The sequence below is a fragment of the Parasteatoda tepidariorum genome, chromosome 10 (assembly GCF_982258835.1).
Source record: "Parasteatoda tepidariorum strain Cologne lab strain chromosome 10, Ptep-v5.0, whole genome shotgun sequence".
NCBI lineage: Eukaryota > Metazoa > Arthropoda > Arachnida > Araneae > Theridiidae > Parasteatoda > Parasteatoda tepidariorum.
In genome coordinates, this window is record NC_141764.1 from 99,085,669 (window position 1) to 99,103,595 (window position 17,927).

Genomic DNA, 17,927 nt, shown 5'->3' on the forward strand with positions numbered 1-17,927 from the left:
AGGATGGCTGTGGGCATGTGTTGGCATCGGAAGATCTAGTCTGATCTGTTTTCTCGGAGGCTCGTCATCTTCCGAATCAGTTTCATAATTTTTTTGCAAACCAGATGAGCCAGGTTGTGGATCACTATCATCCGTAGTTGTGGTGTAACTCACGCCAGTTGGGGTTGGCTGTGGCTCGCTGTTGTTATTGGGCGTCCCCTTGATTCCATCCACCTGGGAGGTGTTGATGCTGTTGTACAAAACGAAACAATAAATAAATAAGATCTTGCACTCAAAGAAATTGCGTTTTGAGGGACAATTTTATCCCCATCGACTGCAACACACTTATGCCAGTGCTTGATCCAATCCCAGAGACATTTTTTATATTCGGTTTTCGGTATGTCCATCAGTGCTTCCTGCAATTTTTACTTTGATGAACGCCATTCTCTTGCCTGAAGTCTGGATTGCATGTCGTACTCAACCCTGGTTGCAAACCCACGTCTCGTCTCCAGTAATGATCCTTTCGATGAATGTGGGATCGGATTCAGCCTCGCAAATCATGTCTTTTGCGACGTCAACACGGTCTCTTTCTTGCATTAAATTGAGGTCTTTTGGCATCAACTTTGCTGCTACACGACGGAAACCCAAATCATTAACCAAAATGTCTTGGACGGATCCATAGGCAATGTTCAAGCCCTCCGCTATCTCTCTGATGGTTAATTTCCGGTTATTGACCAACATTTCTTTTACTTTATCAAGGTTTTCGATGTCGATGGTTTACCACTGCGTTCATCATCTTCGATTGACTCACGACCACTTTTGAACCGCTCGTGCCACTAGTAAACGACCGTTTTCTTTAGAGGATCGTTCCCGAAACACTTTTCCAACGTTCGCGCACCATTAAATCCGTTTTTTACGCAAAATTGAATACAACTTCGTTGTTGCAAATTTAAATACATTTCCCGAATTGTAAAAAATCGCCAACACACAGAGAGATAGATGTACTCTTGGCTACGTAACTTTTGCAAATGTCAAGCTATTACACTAAGATTTAGAGGGAATATCAACAACAGATGTACCAACTTAACAAAAAAAGAAAAAGAATAACAGAACTGAAATAGGAACGATGGTAGCGCCACCCGGGGGTTATTTCGGGAACTTTTTTATCATATATATAGATATTTTTTCTGTTTCTTAATAATGTATGAATAATTACATTAAAATCGCGAAAGAAAAAAAACTTTTGAAATCAAAAGTATTAATTAAGATAAGGAATGATTGCGCGATATTTTTATTACATTAACTTCATAGCAGGATTAACACGTTTTATATATTTATCTAATTTATTTAAAATCCTTCCTTTTCCAAATGCTTTTTTTATGAGTTCTTCTCATGTCTTGACACTTTTCTAACTCAGTGAATATCGAAAGTATTCCACGATAACCTTCATTAAACTGTATGACTGCATTGTTTGCACTCATTTTCAAAGTTGTCAGTCCAACGAATGTTTCTTTCGGGACAATTTGCCACAAAACACCATTGAATGACTCATTGGCATTTTGCGTTTTACCATGAAGGCATTTTTTTAAAAGCTTCTAATCACGCAACTCAAAATAGGTTGGCTTTATGATATTGATGACATTTTGGGGTAAGCCCTTAGATATTTCAAATATTCTTCATTTAAAAACTTTGCACACTGATATTTACACCTACGGGACATTGGCCATGTTTTGGCTCTGTAGAAGCTGAACAGCAATGGTAAAATGAAGCTATTACAGAAGACTGCAAACTGTCGATAAATGAATCTGTTAGTTTTCCTTAACCACCTAGTCCCTTTTTAGTAATCTGTAGTTTACGTAACCGGGATCCCACTCTCTTTTTTTTTTTATGTGTCCAATACATTCAAGTTTTGTGACAGTATTATCACCCTAAATGTTTTTAACCATCGCATATGCTTTGGAATCACCGTCTCCGTAGTATTCTGTGTATCGCAATGACTGGGACCTTTCGGATCTCTCATTCAACAAACATGATCGCTAGGGGCTGTGTCATTAGATACTGTATACTGAGACAGGCAAAAGATCTGGGAACATTCTCATGTAGAAGTCGTCAATTGTCTCACCTGCAGGCATTGGCATTTTCAAATGGAGGATGGCTGTGGGCATGCGTTGGCATCGGAAGATCTAGTCTGATCTGTTTTCTCGGAGGCTCGTCATCTTCCGAATCAGTTTCATAATTTTTTTGCAAACCAGATGAGCCAGGTTGTGGATCACTATCATCCGTAGTTGTGGTGTAACTCACGCCAGTTGGGGTTGGCTGTGGCTCGCTGTTGTTATTTGGCGTCCCCTTCATTCCATCCACCTGGGAGGTGTTGATGCTGTTGTACAAAACGAAACTATAATTAAATAAGAAATTACGCTTTGAGGGACATCTTTATCCCTATCGAATGCAACACACTTTTGCCAGCGCTTGATCCAATCCTCGAGACATCTGTTGTTATTGGGTGTCCCCTTTATTCCATCCACCTGAGAGGTGTTGATGCTGTTGTAAATTTTGTCCTGAGGAAATTTTTTGACAATGTACTCACATGTCAAAGAAAACATCGATTTCCTTATCAGGCAAAGTAACATTCTTTATGTACATTTTCGTCTGACTTCCAATGACTAAGTCGTCATTGCACTTTTGCTTTTTTTTAATTTCCAAATTCCAACTTAGATATGCTCTCTGCTTCCTTAACAGCAACAGGCTTGATAAAGCGTGCTATTAAGGAAGTCAACAGAGAAATCATCTCCCGTCGAAGACAGTGGATCATGGGAGAATCAGTTTAGAATTTTAAATTACATTTGCAGAATATAGGTAGCACATTCTGCAAAAGAAGCAAATACAAATTGGTTGACGGATTTTCAAACATCTTCTTTATACTTCGACATTTGAAAGAAGCACCATTTTCTTTATCAAAGAAGATCTTTAAAGATTTCCAATGTTCTGCCGACAACAGCAGCTAAGGATAACCATCGAGTCGGAACATACTTTAATATTTTATGATTGTCTTGATTACACAGCATCTGACATTCTTTAAATGTCACAAGACGTTTTGAACTTTTTTTCAAATACTAAAAAATATCTACCAAAAAATAATCCAAACTAATTGATATGGCCTGGGATGCTTTTTTGGCAGCTAAATTAATCAGATAACAAGAACATCTACACATTATAAGCTGAGGATTTTTTTCCAACATAAACTTCACAATACCGTTATTACCCCCAATTATGGATGATGCATTGTCAAATGAAAAAACGATGCAGTTTTTCCATGGAATTGAAAATTTTTTAAACTCATCATCTAGCACTCTAAACATATTTTTGCCAGTAGCATCACCTTCTAGTTTTGGCAAATTAAAAAGACGGGAAGTAATCTTGTGAACTGATTCGTCAAAAAAAACAACCACAATAGGCAGAATTTTTCGGTACTAGTATTGCTACCATCTGTTGCTAAAGCAAATTTGGAAATTTTTAAAATAGGTAGTCATTTCAGTCAAGCAATTGATAGTCACCGCCGTTTTTCGTCCGCTCACAACCATACTTTTTTCGCGATTTCTGAATCAGGGGACATTTTTTGAAAGAGTGGTCTAGCATGATCCGATGCAGAAACTGGCAAATTGTGCTCTAGCAAAAAAGTTGTAAATAACGTTTCAGCACGAATTACGTGATTATCACATCTGGAAACAAAACTTGTGATTTTGTTACTTCGAGATAAAGCGTTACTGTCCTCTAAATGGCGTTTGCATTCCACTCGTTCATCCCACCATGTGCGATCGAAAAATCGAGATCGCATATCAAACAATAAACGTGATTATCAGATTTTTTGGATCTTTTTAAAACGGGCCACTTCTTAGAATATTCCTCACGGAAAGTCCGATTGTGAGTTCGCTTCGGTGACATTTTAAAACAATTTAATTAATCTTTTCTTTAAATATGAATGCTCGCCAGGAAATACCGATCTCAAAATGTAAACATCGAGTGAGCTTCACAATATTGCCAGATCCATAAACTTAGATGTAAGCAAATTCGTGCTTTAGCTTGTAGCTTGTTTTCTCCCTACACAGCGAGTACTATGTCACATCACGTGATTAAAGCTATTTCCGCGCCATTTTGCGCATGCGTGGGTTTCGTATTCTGCGCAGGAGGAACCCCAACGTTGTTAGCTAGAGGAAATATTCTTTTTTTCATGTTTGGCACGTTTATTCAAGATCGCACAGGTGACCTTAAATTTTTAAAAAGCGGAGTATTTCGGAGTGAAGTGTAGCGGGCGGATTAAACGTTGCAGAGCGGAGAAACTCCGGTCAAACCGGAGCAGTTGGCATGTCTGTATAATAAATCTGACTTTGCACCCATCATCTGCCAACAACTATTCACTTCTCATCGTCACCAATATTCAGAGTATCTACCTGTATTTACTGACGGATCAAAATCTGCGGGTTATGTGGGCTTTGGCGTCATTATCACTGATGATACCTATAGCTACAGAATCCCAAGTATTTGCTGCTGAAGCTGCTGCCACCCTCTTGGCACTGCGGCTGCTTTCCACTCGTTCTACGAGGAAGTATTGCATATACTCCGACAAATATGAGTGTTTTGAGGCAGTTGGAAAATTTTAAGTGATACTCATCTTATTTTATGTTTCATTAATAACTTGTTGATTAAACTACACAAAAATAGATATTATTTTGTTGGGTACCGAGTCACCTCGGTATCCCAGGGAACGACATGGCTGATTCGGCTGCACGATCTGCTACCTCTGTTTTAACTATATCTGTACCTCTCTCGGACACAAAAACTTATCTTCGACAGTTCATCACATCTTCTTGGCAACAACAATGGGATCTTAAAATTTATAGCAAATTTGCACTCAGTAAAAGCAGGCTTTAACCCTTATCCTGTATTGAGCCTGCGGCATGCAGATGTAAAGTTAAACCGTCTCCGAATCGGCCGATTCTAGGGAAAAAAGGTACGGGAAAAAGGCCCCCGGTAAAAAAGGTACCTGTGTAGGGGAAAATATTTGAAATGAGAAGATTAGATTGAAGCGCTTTTTGCTGTTCCGTGCATGTTTTTTTTTCGTGTCGCGCGTTTTCAACTAATTAAAAAGGACCAATACTTTAACCTCCAATCACGAATAAACATCTAACACATAAATCCTCCCAACTTCCCCGATTGGCTACTTTAAGCCTCACATTAGCAACTTCTTCACAAAATATAATTTAAAATAGAAAATAACACATTTTTCACTTAAAAAAATTGCAAAAAAAAGTGAAACATTATTGAAAAATTTAATCAGTATCTTCCCGCTTTAAAAAATAATCAAAGAAGAATAAATAAATGAAATAAAATTTTAAAAAAAAAGCGTAATGCAACCAGCCCATAAGTCCCCCCCCTTACCCTTCTCCTTACCTCAATGATCTAATCTGAATTATTACAGATAAAAAGAATGTTCATTGAAACAGCGAGAAGCATTCATGCTGCCCAGAAAGCGAGAGGAGAAATATCCCTACAGATTTGCCCTATGGAGGTACCTTTTTTACCGGGACCTTTTTTTCCGTCTACCGAATCGGCCATACACGGCTGACCCACCTACATTTGTTGTTTGGGGAGCCACCTCCCCAATGCAACCGTTGTAAAGTTTTACTCTCTATGCATCACATTTTAATTATTGGCCAATGTTTTAACCTCCATCGTCTTACTTTTTTCGGTAGTTCTATTTTAACTCTGACGGATTTGTTGTTAGGCTATTCCTATCATCCTAACATTTTTGCGTTTCTACGCGCAATTGGTCTTTTATACTGTATATGACTGTTTTATCCTATTTACAATTTTATCCGTTTTTATTCATCTTTAGATGCAACTGTTTTATGATGTTTTACTGTACATAAATTTTACCTGGTTTTACTCACTTTTTGACACGTCTATTTCATTGTATTCGGTTTTATAAATTCCATGTGATTTTAGTAAGGTAAATACATATTACAAATTTTCTAAGATGTATCTTAAAACAGTTTGTTTGGCGCAGCATGTCCTTCTGTTGACTTTGTGCCATTAAACCCTACATTACATTCAATTCAATTGAACTTGAAAGGTAGTAACACAGTGAAATATACATTATAATTTATGCTAACATTAAACTTATAATATATATCATTTAATATTTAACATTTCATTTTTATTCTAAGCAGAGCGCGATGACAAGGACGCAAAACTGAAAAATACACGCACAAAATAACTTAAATATTAATTTATTATTAAGTTCGAGATTACCAGTCTAACTATTCAAATGCTCATCAAGCAGTCGAATTTCGTCCACAATTCACACTTAAGTTCTTTCTCAAGCAACCACTCTATCTTTGAAGTACAGGTAATTTAAAATTTTAAGTGTCACACCCAAACACTTAAGTCACTAGATATGCAGGCGCTAACGGTTATTGAAGGGAAAACTTCAAAATTTAATTTTCCAAAATAAAGATCTTTTTCATCTGAAAGCACAATCCAATTTTTTGGAAGTTTCAATCTAAAATTACATTTAAAATTCTCAAAGCCATCGATTGTCCTTCGCCATCCATTGATCAAATTAAACTTCATTTGTTCATTCTCTCTTTGTTCGGGAGTTTTTCTTTTTTGAGGCACTGATGTGGTTAAATAGACAGAAAGATTTGGAAATATAGAGGGAAAAGCTCCTGGTCCATTAATAATGTTCCATCTGGTCTAGTTGCCTGATTTCAATAAAACGTTCTTCAAAATGTTTGATACAGACAACACTATTTTTTGTTACGGTGTAACCTTCTCTGTGTATACTATTCTGCCACTTTAAATTTAAGTCTGCATCCTTTGGGAAGTGGAATACTGCTTATCTCTATAATTTGAACGGCATTTCGTGACACAACATGTGCGAGGCATCTAAGAAGGAAAAAAAAATTCAAATATTCAAAATTGCAGTTTATAGCATTTGAATTAAATTACACTCAATACACAAAAACTGTTGATTTCCAAGTTACAAAAGATGTGAGAATTATTTAAAATATTTGTACGCGAATACACACCGGTTCATTAGCTAAATTACATATAAGCAGACTCGTATAAAACCAAAAGCTTTCTGCGCACACAGATGTTGGGCCAAAAACTTCCTGCATCATGGTGCCAAACAAAAAATTTTAAAGCTTAATACAATAAATAGTGCTTTTGTAAGTATTATTAACACAAAGTACTATTTCAGACATCAATTGAAAATTTTTAAAAAAAATTAAAAGCTATTAATTAATGAAAGGAATTGATGAATTCTAATGGAAATGAAAACACAATATATTTCATTACTGACTGTCAGCATGGGCTTAACCCGGCAGGACGCGCGCATCACGTACGAACACAAAAACACGTGTGGGCTTCTTATGGACCTCACAAACTTTAATTACTTTTTAACCTTTTTGCATAGTAATATTTGAAAACAAAATGGTTATAATTATAAAATTTATATTATATGAAAGTTATTAACACATGTAATCATTAAAATACTCACAATAATCCAAAAAAATAGCATATTTATTATACATAACTTACTCTATATTTTCTTCTTTATTCATTCCCTACTCTTTTTTTCATGTAGTTTTGCTATTTTCTAAAAGGGTGACTTTTTTTACACAAAATGACTCCAAAATCTCATTTTTAGACTTTTTTGAGTTACAGTATTAATGTTGTTAATTGAATTATTATATGTACAGTAACTTTTTTTTCTAGGTCAAATAAAGTTATAAGTTAGCAAATATCACAGATGTTATCTTTAAAATCTTGGAAAAATTGAATCCTTTCTAGTTAAATTTAAACGTTTAACCAATCACAATTTTTCGCTCATCATTTTTATATACTTAAATGAGCAAAAAAATAATAAAGCAGAAAATTAAATTTTTTTTTTTTTTTTTTTCAAATGAAACAATTTCACAACTATAAATAATAAAGGAGCAAAACAAGGATACAAAGACTAATGTGGTTTCTGTAATGTTTTAATTTTAACTAATTCTTATATATTCATTTAAAATGAGTTTGTGTGTAAATATATGTGAATGATACTTGTGCTGACCACCTCTGGTTTAAAAAAGTAACTTTACTTTTCATATTTCAATCATAGCACACACGAATAATTAAGTGTCAAAAGTCACATTTCTCTATAACGATATTACCTTAAATTTTACATTATATTATGGGAGAGTGCCAATTTTATTTTAAATTATGCTTGATGAAATCTTGAAATTTAAAGAATAAGAATACTGTGTATGTTAAATAAACAATTATTTTTGAAAAATTTACCACGTTAAAAAAAATAGTAGAGCTTTATTCTGTAATAATTCTAGATAATGTTTGCGTATAGACCTTTATATTGGATGAATAAACGAACAAACACACTTCAAAGAAACTATTTCAAAAGATTTTTATGCTTTAATAATAGGTTTTCCTGTATTGCACAAATAACACACAATATCTTATCAATTGTGGAAAATTGTCCATTATTTTTTTTAATCATTGAGATAGGTAGATTCAAGTCCAAGATCTTATATGTTTTTATCTTCCTTATTGCTCTTTCAATATGAACTCTAACTTTTGACATATTCCTCGACAAACGAATCTCTTCAGCACTCAGCTGAAGCTTATTTTTAGTTGGAGCAGGAATAAACAATTTAACATTCCTGCTCAACAGCAAGTCGTCAATACGAAAACCTCTGTCTGCCAGAATGACATCACCTTCCTCGAGTAAGTTCAAAAACCCACTGCTTCCCTAAGCAGTGGTAGTGCCTTTCTGATACTCTTCCACCCCATGCTCTAGAAATAAAACAAATTACTCCAGATGGAGTTATACCTACAAGAAATTTCATAGTATTATGATGTTTATAGTTGGAATAGGTTTGTGCTCTTGCTGTAAAACTATGTGGTTTCTCTATAAAAATCTCACGACAGTCAATAATGCACCTTACATTTTCACGAGAAACATCTTTGAATGACTGGGGCAAATTCTTAAAGCGGATCTTCCGTGATGGCTATATAATCAATTTTCTCAAATTGACAGACAAAACGTCTATCCATGAGTGGAAAACTGTACTAACAGTTCCCACCCCTGTATGGAAGCGGAAGGCTGAATCTTCATTTAGCAGCCCAAGTCGTAATTTCATTAACACTAATAAAAGCTGCTCACGCGGTTGTAAAGCAACTATTTTCGGTTGCCACACAGATAAAATTAAAGTTAAAAGTGCATTAAAAACTGCAACATTGTTTAACCCAGTATAAAACTTATATCTGTCTGGGCTATGGTTAGTCACATCTTCAAATTTTCTTGTTAGTAAACTTTTTTCACGGAGGAGGATATTTTCTTTTTCGAGGATTTGTGCTTTTTTCTGGAAGTATTCCATATCATCAAGCGTTATGCTTGTTTGGGATGCTGCATTGTATTGGTAGAAACAGGCAAGGAGCTGACATCGGGAGATTCATCTTCTGACATCTGCCTTGATACTAAAGAAATAAATGTCTATAAGTAAAATAAAGTGAATTCTAGCATAAAAACTAATAATAAAAAAGATTTTTATATTAAACAACTGGATTAAAAAAATTAAACCAAAATAATTTTTCTTATTTACTGTTTCGAAAAATTTTATATAATAAAAATTCAAATTTTTAATGTAAAACACAAATCTCTTATTCTATATTTTTAAAAACTGAATTATTTTTTTTAAAAAAAACCTTTAAGTTAACATTAAGGCTCTAAAATTAGTATGCATAAACAACTCTTGTATGTTTTAACATTTTTAGCGTCCTACAACATCTTAAATTTTATTGTGTATTTTTTTTTTAATTATTACAATTGCAAATTAATATATTTACTCTTTGATTTACACCATAGTAAGATGATAATAAATGTAGAATGTGATAAAACCTATTTATTTTTTTGCACAACTTCCAAATTAAATATAACACATTAATTTTTGAATAGCTTCTGGTTCCAAGAGTTCAATATCAAATATTTAAATAAAATATGATTTTCTAATGTTTTTGCGCATTACTTAAAAGACAATGTTGGGTTTCATAATAATTGTAAAAAGATTGTTCGCAACATAAATTGTTATAAACTTAGCATAAATCGCAGCTAGGCCACAAGCTTTGTTCCTTAAGTGATAACAAGCATGTCCTAATATGCGAAAATCGGTTTATAACCATCAAGTGTGGGAAACGATATTAAATATACTATCCACTGCTCACTCGGGTTTTTTTTCTATGGACAGCTTGCATATTCATATTGCATTTTCCAGAAAAGCAATAAATGTAAGCAACATTTAATAATAAAATGAATATACGTATTTAATAACATAAGAATAAATATAATATCTCTTCGAGAACATTCCTTTTTAAAGCTATCCTATACACACCAGGCCATTACTTAAACTATTTCAAATATATATAGACATGGAAAAAAATTTTACATGCACTTTTTTGGATATTAATGATAAATAATATATTTACAAAAAGAAACATTTTATGTTATAAAAATTACCGTTGTCAACACTTGAAGTACCATTCTCTGGATCAAGTTTATCACGGTTTTTACTTCGTTTCAGTTTTTTTCTCTCCTTCACTAGCAGCTTCTGGATGAAATGTACGGCACATAATCAGGATGTTGGAGATCATTTGATGGTTTCCCTAAAAAGAAGTGTTACTATAATTATTTTTATAAATTTTATAATTTCATTTAGAAAAGAATATCTACGTTCAAATTAAAGAGTTTGATTTTTCTTTATAATGGTTTTATAATGTTATGTTTAAAGTTGGGACGAAAAAAAGTTGTTGAAAGTTGTTTACAAAATTTAACATATTTTGTTAACAAAGATTGCATAGGAAAATATATTCAACAACACAACAATTAATGTAGCAACAAGAAAGCTAACTTGTAGCAAATTATAGAAAAATTTTTTATCGGTGTTAAAATTATAAAAAAACAAGGTTCAACAGTAAAAAAATGCATAAAAAAAACAAATAGTTAACTAAATTTTTAATTAGTAAATAATTTATCTTCTTTTATTTTACTACTGAAATCATTTAACAAATGATTACACAACTTTAAACCAACTGAAATTATTCAAAATAATTACTTTAAAAAAAAATGAATAAATTTAAGACTGTTCGACAAAACCGACTTACCAATATTAACTATAAATTCAAAGCAATTCATTTAATACTTGGTACATATATAAAGAATTATTCAAATAAACAGAAATAATTGTTGTAAGAAAAAGCAATTTAATTTTTGGACAACTCGAACTTCAAGAAAAAAAATATATAATTTATTATTGATATGAAATTGTTTTAAAATTATGATTCTTGCTGCATAGATTAACACTCCATAGTTAACTAATTTCTAATACAATAAATTCATATAATTGATCTGTGCTATTTACATTATACTAAACTGATACCTATGACAGAGGAGTTGCAATGTAGAAATTTTTAAGCGATGCAGAATTCAATAATTAGTTCGAGCTTGAAAATTGATGAAACAATAATGTCTGAACATAAAATACACAATAAGAAAGATAAGCAAAAATAAGTTATCTCTCATTTTCTTACGAACACATCTCTGATAAAGTTTTTCTCATAATTATCAAACAGCTTTCTCATGATGGACAAATACTGGTCTATTTTCCTAAAATATCGAGTAAATTTACATATATTACGATTATACAATAGTAAAAGATAAAATGTTCTCTCACCTGTGACAAAATGGGCATTGCATATCAAACTATTTTTGTTTGGAGTCCTATTTTCTCTTTTCATGGAATTACACCATGCAGCTCGACGAACAGGATCATTTGGGAAGCGAAACATTTTGACTGTAGATAGAAGATTAGTATTTCTTCTCATACTACTACCTATAGCTGAGCAATCACCACCACTTTTTCTATTATTCATCACGTTTATTATAACTTTTATGTATCCTTCTTATATATGAATTTTTTGTATTAAAACTTAATGTTTGTTTACGATGATTGAATCAGCCTAGTAGAAACATTAAAAAGGAAATAAGTTCCGGTTGCACCGGAAGTTCATGCGGACCATCACGTCTGCACACAGATAAGGTGAATAATATTTTCGAAACCCAAAGTCGATTTGGGGAATAGTTCTTTACTAAGCTAATGGGAAATGTGCAACCATGAAGATAATTCCTCAAACATTTTAATAAATGAGGAGGATCAAGTAGGACATGGATTTTTCAGTCATTGAAAAGAAAATACGGTTTGTTCTCAGTGACTTTTAGTAATTCAACCTCAAGATTAGTGTTATTTGATCCTTGGTCACACACAGTTGCTATTGGCAAAAAAACCAAAGTTTTTATAACTTTTCCACTGCCATATGCAAAAGTTCTTTGAGAATTGTAGAAGGTGCTGTGTTAGCAGAAAAAAATATTCCAACAACCTGTTCCCACTTTTTACTCAACCCCTCTCCTCATAAAAGTGAGAGCGTGTATAGCTATTTGCTGAGAATGTATGTGTCCATAACTTTCATAGCCACTTACGGTATCAGACTATTCGTTATAAGTTGACGCTTCATTTCATCCGAAGAAATAATGCACAGTCTATCGGATTCATTCATTTTTTATCCAACCAGTTTTAAGGCATTGAAAACTGGTTCAATGAAACCAGGTTGTAGGATAGTTCCCTTTAAATTATTTTTAATAGTTCTTTTCAAAGGTAGAAAAAATGTCGTCTTAATGCCGAATACACCAATTACAACTGCATTGCCAGATTTTTATCTTGTATGTTGTACCGACAACCATGGGCAGACACACTCGAAAACTTTATTTGTGATGAAATGAAGTTATAAAGTACTGGTGTCACTAGGTACTTCAATTCCTTGAACATACTTAGAATCTTATTTTTCCCAATTTGTAACGATGATAGCCCTTTGCGGCAGAAGTAAAGTTTGCCTTATACAATCTTTAGTTCGGCTGCATCTTTCATCTTCATCATCCATCTTTGAAGCAGAGACGGTGTGAGCTCGAGAATGCTGGATGTCTTTCCTCTTTGTCGCACGGCTCCTCTTCATATACTCTCTGGGGGCGGATCGATGATCCTTGCTGAGAGCTCTTCTAGTTTCAGTGTGGTTATAACAGAACCGAAACTGTTTTCAGTCTCTACATTTCGTCAATTTTATATCTACGAATTAAACAAGGAATAAATAGCTTTTCTTTGCATTAGCTTTTCTTTGCTTTTATTGCATTAATTCATCCTTAAACATACCTTTGTATGAAATATTACCCCCGGGTCTAAAACTAGGCTTATCTTCATTAATGTGATTTTGAGAATCTTATGCCAATGGTCTTTTTATATTTTCTAAGTCTTTCTGCTTCCCTACGTCGCCTGAGCTGACATAGGACGCAGAAGACGAGGTAGATCTTCTGGGTGGTATAACTACAGCAGGAGCTTGTGCAACACCAAGAGCTACACAATGAAAAACACCAGGAACTTGCGCGCATCATCAGGAAGTGGAAAGAAAAAGAAATTTAATAACAATTGTTTTTTCCAATAAATATTCAAAGTTGAATTTTTATAAGTAGTATTAAACTTCATTTGAGTATTTCTTTTAAATACATATTTTTTTTAATATTATTATCCTATCATGTATGTTTTCTTTAACTATCTACAATGAACACCACAGAGTGTGAAATATGCATGATTTCCCCTATAAAAAAATCAGCTGTTGTAAAATAAACATTTTCTTACACATTCCTCAAATGAACAGTCAGGATTATTGTAAAATATTTCAAGGATTTCTTCACAACTTAGCTTATTCAATATTTTACTTTAACAACGTGGATATTTTAGTAAACTTTCAGAAGATTTGAAAAGAATTTTAAAAAAATCAAGAAAAGATAGAAAGAAAACTAAATGCACAATTTTTTCATATAGTTTGTAATCATCGTAAACAAACATTAAGTTTTCGTTCAGTTAACAGAGCTATAAATGTTTGTTTAAAATTAAGTCACTCGTGCAACTATTGTTTTTAAAGTGATGAAATTTTTTTATATTTTTTGCCAGTCTAGTCTATGCTGCGTCAAAAACATGCAACAAAAGATTTAAAATTCTGTAAACATCTTAGCACTTTCTGATCCAAAAATGCAAATATAACTTACATTTCATATATAATTTTTCTATTAAGTTTGTAGAAATCAAAACTGTTTCTATCCAATGAAACTTCGAAAGATAACTAAATAAAACTTTATCACCATTAACAAAATATATTTTAAAATTTAGGTAAATGGGAAATATGTACATGCTACATAGTAACTTTTACACAAGATACGAAGTTGCTGATCTCAGATTTGAACATTTTAATTATTTTTTAATACTAAAAAAAATGAAAACATACAAATTTTTAAAAATAATTAAATATGTAAGTTTTGAAAATCTGTAAACTACTACCAAAATACATAAGTCACAAATTTTTTTTATTAATAATTGAAACAGCATAAAATTATCAGATAGAATTAAGTGATGTTATTGTCAATACATGAAATGCATCAAGTAAATATACCAAATTGTTTACATTGGATGATCTGGCTCAGAATCTAATCCAATTGCCCGCCATTGAAATGGCAGTGAGCCATTATTCAAAAATGCTCTGCATAATTGCTCCTTCCACGCTCTGCAACTTGCTTGTAATTATTTGAACCCTGTTGTTTAATTGATTGTAATGCAGTCACTTCATCCCGCCAGGTTCCAGATATCAATTGCCCTGCGTTGAAATCTTCACGGTCCACAGGTGTTTTCTTAAGGTATGTAGGGGATTTAACTCTCAACCAATTGTGCAAGGCCCAGGTCGCTTTAACAATTTTGTCAACTGTATTCATCTGAATGTCAATTGGTCTTGTAAAGATCCGAAATCTGTTAAAAAAATACCGAATGCATTTTCTACAACTCTTCGGGCTTGTGATAGCCTATAGTTAAAAATTCTTTCCCTTAGTGTTAAAGAAGCCCTAGAGTAGGGTTTCATTATATTTGTCCTTAAAGGAAAACAATTACTGATCCGGGGGGCATTTTCTGCTTTCTAAAGCTGTATTCAAGTCTGAATTCATAAATATTGAACTGTCATTTGCTCTCCCGTTGGCTCCAACATTTATATATTTGAAACAATAATCCGCATCTACGAGAGCAAACAGAACAATATTAAAAGTTCCTTTATAGTTGTGAAATTCGGCTACTGTGTTGCCGGCCTCTTTATTAGAATATGTTTGCCATCTATTGCACCACAACACTTGGGAAAATTCTATGGCCATTGTGAATGCTTTTGCCACAGCAGAACATTCCTCCTCAGTGTTTGGAACCTGGAAGATAATGCAACATTAAAGGCCTGTGAAGATTAGTTCACTCTTGGACATTTTGAATAACTACTTAACTCTGATTCATCGAAATTAATAAGTGCAAACTTAAGTAAAGACATTATACTAGCTTTGTAATTATATATCACCATGAACAATTTCAAGTTTTGCTAAATGGACTGTAAAACAACACAATTAAAGCTTAAGAAAACCAATCTGATTATATATTTTAAATACATAAGTATTTTATTATTTTGATTTAGTTATATTAAAATATTTGAATATCAAATAATTTCTAAAATTTATTTATTCTCAAAATACTTCTACATAATTATTACTTTAACCCATTATAACAGTAAAAAATTTTCTAAATTAGAAAAACATAAAAAATTTGGTATATTTATTTATACCATGCAGATATTTATAATTAATTTTTCAAATGTTAAATAAATAATCCTAAGATACTGATGAAACTTAATAATTATAAACTTGTGCTACCACTTTTAAATAATTTTAAAAAAGTATTTCAAAATTATTTCCCCGTTATGGACTCACCAAATACAATTGCGAAGGCACCAAATGGATTTTTAACTTCCAAATTAATTCTTTCAAAAAATGGAGGTTTGCATGGAGAAATATACTCTTTGAGTTAGAAGTTTCTTTGAATTTTTTTACTAGTGGGCTGCTGCAGGAAGTTGCCAAGACATGGTTATAATTGTGTCGCAGGTCTTGATACGAATAAAACTAGGTGCAGATGGAATAAACAGCATTTTCAAATTAAATATATATTAAAATCAAAATTTATGTCAAAGATAACTAGAGATACAAAAAAATTAATAATAATTGCATACTTCAATATTATTTTTCAAAGAATTGTATACTGCATCTTACACTTCGGGTAGAAATTTTGAAATAGCAGACTGAGGAACACGAAACAACAAAGCAAGAGATCTAAGACTGTCCCCAGAAGCCAAGTATCTAAGCGTGATTTCCAGTTTTAGTTTTGCACTAAAGGCTTCCCTCATGACTGTATTCCGTTTCTGAATGATAGGTTCAACTTTTTTTTAACAGCTCGGCAAAGTGGTCTTTGTTCATCCTCAAGACATTTTGATACTCCAGGGGATCTTCTGCAGCTAGCTCCCAATTTACTTCTCTTATCAATCCAATTTCTTACCCACTTTCTTTTCTTACCCTAAAATAAAATTATAAATATATATAGATTGATCATAAACAGAATGATGCTATGCAATCTTGATATGTTATGTAAAGCAACCACAGGTTATCAAAATTCTTATTTATTCCTCAAATGTCTCAGGCATTATAGTAAATTATTTTTTTACTTTATTTGATCATAAAATACGAATCTCTTTAAATATAAATTTAACTAATAAAGTGCCCACAACAAAAAACTATTTTAAAATATCCCTTAATTAATAAATACCTCTTAAGTCTATTTTTCAAATAAAAAACTGCATAAAAATATGTAGAATATTAAAAAAAATATTTGACCTTCCAAAAAAAATTTGTCTATAGCAACTGGCCTCGTCAGAATTTCCTCTGTGTTTCCTGTGTGTTCTATTAAAAGTTACAAATTATAATTGAATTTTAAAAGTGAATGAAAAAAAAACGCATATTACTAATTACAAATGTTTAAATATTAGAAAATTCAAAATTATATAGCTTGAACTATAAACTTTTAAAACTCATTAATATTCTTTGATAGATAGAATTGACAGTTTGTTATGACAATATGTTATGACAGTTTTGTTTAGAATTATACAATAAAATTTCAATAAGACAGATTTTATTAATTTAAAATACATAGACAAAAATTTATAATTTGTTTAGTTTGCAGTTATTGTGTGGATTTTTAAAATTCACGCTATTTTTTAGTTCACAAGCATTTGATATTTATATTTAATTTTTGAAGGCAAAAATCATTTTAATGCTTAATAAATACCTAATGCACTTATATAAAAAGTGAAATAATGAACTACATAGACTAAATTTGGAGGTGAAACTCAACAACGAAGAAAATATTTACCAAGGACCACCCTAGTGCAAATTTGAGTTGTAAATGTTTTCATTAATACAATAGATATTCAGCATTTACTGAAGTTTGAAAATTTATATCTAAATCACATTATCTTATTATCTTGAACTGAAGAATATATGTTTTTAAAACTTTTTCGTTAATTTTTAAACTTTTCCAACACCAAGTTTTGAACAATTTTAAAACTCTGTAACATTGTAACTGTACTTAGCAATGCCAGAATCTTTAAACACTTATATCTAAATTTTCACAAATCATAGAACTATGTTTTAACAACTTTTTCCTTACGTTCAAAGCTGTTAAGTGTAAAACTTCCAATGGACTGGCTTATTTTAAAAGCAAGTTTTATGTACATATATACATATACTTTACATATGTAGATATATATAAAGTTGTTTCAACACTGTTTTTAAAGAAATTATCACTTAATAAAAAATATCTATAAATACACAAATACTTATTTATATACATAAATACACACACTGTTAGGATTGACATATT

The 17,927-nt window shown here is 32.0% G+C and overlaps 1 long non-coding RNA gene across 1 annotated transcript; it reads right to left on the reverse strand.

Annotated features, from left to right (window-relative positions):
• Positions 1-9,453: 9,453 nt before the first annotated feature.
• LOC147803142 (uncharacterized) lies at positions 9,454-11,967 on the reverse strand. The gene is made up of 3 exons (XR_015429799.1): positions 11,769-11,967; positions 10,556-10,701; positions 9,454-9,519 (listed from the first exon to the last, which is right to left on the reverse strand). It is a non-coding gene; the product is annotated as an uncharacterized LOC147803142 (long non-coding RNA).
• Between the last annotated feature and the right edge of the window lie 5,960 nt (positions 11,968-17,927).